The following is a 3,669-nucleotide window of genomic DNA, read 5'->3' as shown; positions in this document are numbered from 1 at the left end:
GATTAATATATTAATTTGGGATTTTATGATCCGTTTGTCAGAGTTTACAATTTTTATAATTTTTTTGTGGTATTAATCTAATTTAGCGAATGGTATATTTATCACAAATTTATCACTTTAGAGTTTTTTGCAGTCGAATAAATTAGTTTGGGGTAAATTTGTCATAAATGTACCAATTTAGGGTTTTTTATGATCAGTCGGGTAAATTTGTCACATGTGTACTAGTTTGGGGTTTTTCATGGTCAAAAAAATAGTTTGGGCAAGTGTACAAGTTTAGGATTTTTCAGGGTATTAACCCTTTTTTTTACTGTCATTAATATAAATTTTGCAACTCGCGTACTTTGAACGTTTTCCAAATCCAAATGTTATTTTCACAATATTATATTGACACTTGAATCTATACATAATCATTTTATAAATTTTTTGAGTTTGAACAACAGATAAAGGGCATCATAAGTTTGAATGTCATACTTCAACAACACTTGCGTTTTTTTGGGCTACAAGATGTAATATTCTGTGGCGAAATAGATCCTGGATGGACAATCTCCTTTGGCTTATGAAGTACCTCTCAAGAAATGAATTTTTCCATTCCTTGTCTCGATTTTCTTTTGGGGCTTTGTGCCATATTATTTGGAAGAAAAGGAATAATGTCATCTTCCGTGGCGAAGCTGTGGTAATCTCAGCGTTAAAGAATCATCTTATTAAGGTTGTCAAGGACAAAGCTCTGACTTACAAGAATGTGCCCAGCTCGTACAAGAATATAAGACTTCAAAGATGCTGGGGATTTGATACTTCTATCTTTGAGCCTACGTAGGTGGGCTCTTGCCGCCCGACTCCTTCGTGATCTTCCTTTTGGGCGATCCGGCGATTGCTTGCTCCGAGTTGCTCCGGCCGTTTTACTGCTACTGTGCCGCCGTCCTAGCTAGGGTTTTGTTGTCTTTTGTTTTGGTTGCTTTGCTTTTGTTGGTTGGTCCGCTTGTCTTGCGGTCCTCCTTCTTTTATTTAGCTCCTTCCACTCGTCCCCATTTGTTGCCTTTATGAGTGTAAGTTTTTAGTCTTAGCCTCTTGTATATTTTGGTTATTAGCTTATATATTCTTACCTTACCAAAATAAAATAAAATAAAGGGCATCATAAGTTTATTAAAGATTTCACATTATTATAAAGATTCTGTAAGTTTACACAGTAAATACAATAAAACAATTACATTCCCCTTTTCAATATAAAAAATTGCAATAATTTATGGAGATATGCTTTTGAAAGGACCCTCTCTTAACTTTTGGTGAAGGAAATACACAACAATTCTATGATCAATAACAAGGTATTTTACATATGAAACAAAAACGGATGGGAAACTCTACTTCTAATATCTTTTGATCTCTCTTCTAGAATCTATGTGGAGTCTGGGGACCACTGGATATTGGCAATTCATCCACGCTTCTAAATTAGTATAGACTCTCAGATGCACTTGTGAATACATACACAAATGCTTTCCCTTTTGGATTCTTTCTTATTTAATTTTTGGATAAGCAGCTTAAAAATTTTTACTAGGCAGAAAACCACTGCATAACATCCTACATGGATATAAGTAGTTACTGGTTGTCATTTTCAATGATGCAAAAGGACGAGTACCATGATTGGAAGACAGATGTATAAACCATGGGCAAAAAAGTGTCAGATTCAAGTGGTGTCTCAACTTTTGTTGTGTGGATAGCATCACATCCAGGAGCATTCCCTGCACCAAAAGAGAAAAGTTACTAAGGTGCAAAGAGAAAAACCCATATGCAATTTAATTATGAACAAATGTTCAAAAAAATCTAGCCACCGCCAATGACAAAAACTTAAAATGAATTGCTGTCATGTAACATATGGATTTGAGAGAATCTATATTCTCGATTAATGGATCTCCTATATGAACATTAAAGATGTTGCTTTTGAGCCTTCTTTATGTGATATCTTTATGTGATACGCCTTGAGAACGGTCTCTTAAACAAGTATCTCTAAACCTATTCCTTGAGATCAAACGCCTAGAGGGGTAGGTTGCAACACACCTTCGTCATCCTTCAATGCCAACAAGGTGGTTTTGAAGCAGCCATGTTCATCTTCTAGCCCTTAATGAAGTCATCGGAACACTCGCTTTGAATCTCCGATTGGAGTGCCTACTGAGAATCACTTAGTTTCGACCTCGTTAATTTTGAATTTGTGTTTTAATTTTTGTTTTGCATCAAGAGTTTGCTCCTTAATTTCTAGGCTTCTTAGCCGTTTTCCTCCGGGAAGAGCTGAACAAATTGGCCTCAAAGAAGATCGTCTCTATAATGGTGCTCAGCAGAACCGAGTGCAAGCCCGCCACCACCATGACGGTGCTCGCCTTCACCCAGATCTAAGCGAGTGCTGCCCCCTATCTCTCCCATGCTTATATTAATTCTTACCCATTCTTATTTTTGTAATATTTCTAAGTTTCAGTTTCCCTTTATTTTTTACAATTTTCACTGATGTGGCATGATGATAGGGACGCCACATCAACAAACAGAGGTCCCATGGCTGAGTCGAATTGCCACGTTTGACCAAATTAGCTTAAAAGACTGCATTGGTTACATAGAAAGAGAACAAGGACCAAATTGGCCAAAATAAAAATTCAGGACAAAATTCAACATCAAGAAAAAATGCAGATGATAATCATAACTTTTCGCAAATTTTTACAAGTGAAAAACAATTACTTTTGACCCTTTTAGCCAAAGTAATTATGAGCATTCAGATCCTTGAAATTTTATGAGTAGTCGGGCAAGCTTGCCAAGGAGTCCATACCAGGATACTTCTCTCAGAATCAACTACCTTGCCAAGCAATACATAAGTGATGACAGGCCTTTTTAAATTTTTAATTTTGTTATCCAATTTAACTCATAATTTTAGTTGTCAAATCCTTGCATTCTATACCAAAGATAATGTCTATTATTGTCATGATTAACATGATTCAAATATTTTGTTAATATCACATGATGAGTGTATGACATCCCATTCAGCAAAACCTCTTTTCTTTACTACATACGCAATAAGAACAATCCACCATTTGCAAATACCATATAAGAATTATCCCCATCAGGAGCAGCACATTTCTACTTGCCAACTCATCAGCTGTTCGTACAATTTATGCACAATAGTTGCTGGTGAGCATTGGAGCATTTCAAGATGCTAAAATCTCTTTTGTGTAGGCAGTAGCAAGCACTCCCGAAAGAGTAATACCAGCAGGCAAAAGAATTGGACGAACACCAAATATTAGCTTATCAAAAATTTAATAATCCACTTCATAAAAACCTCAAAGAACACTAATCTGTCTCATAAATTCTAGTATGCAACATGTTATCCCAGAGATAAGAAAACAGTTGTCTACCAATGCAGGATATAAAACAACCATTGCAATATAGCTGAAAATGCAAGCGGGGCCTAAGACACTAACTTATTTGTCACCCCGATGTAGATCTGCTGGCTTGCATGAATAGAGACCATCCTGATCAAACCTCCAGCCATGAGTTCTCTTATTGCCTTCCGAGCAAGTGATCCATTAACCTACACCAGATGAAGTTTATAAATAACAAAGAGATGACTAATTAGTAGAAAGAGGAGCTCAGACAGCAAGATCCTCTCACTGATGAGAACACGAATATGTTAGCTAT

At 36.3% G+C, this 3,669-nt stretch overlaps 1 long non-coding RNA gene across 1 annotated transcript; it reads right to left on the bottom strand.

Moving 5' to 3' along the window:
- Window positions 1–1,524: 1,524 nt before the first annotated feature.
- Window positions 1,525–3,599, bottom strand: LOC120295278. Its single transcript, XR_005552632.1, has 2 exons — window positions 3,453–3,599; window positions 1,525–1,733 (listed from the first exon to the last, which is right to left on the bottom strand). It is a non-coding gene; the product is annotated as an uncharacterized LOC120295278 (long non-coding RNA).
- Window positions 3,600–3,669: the final 70 nt, after the last annotated feature.

This window comes from Eucalyptus grandis, chromosome 7 (assembly GCF_016545825.1).
Source record: "Eucalyptus grandis isolate ANBG69807.140 chromosome 7, ASM1654582v1, whole genome shotgun sequence".
Taxonomy (NCBI): Eukaryota; Viridiplantae; Streptophyta; class Magnoliopsida; order Myrtales; family Myrtaceae; genus Eucalyptus; species Eucalyptus grandis.
The sequence above is the reverse complement of the archived record's forward strand: the minus strand, read 5'-3'. Positions and strand labels throughout refer to the sequence as shown.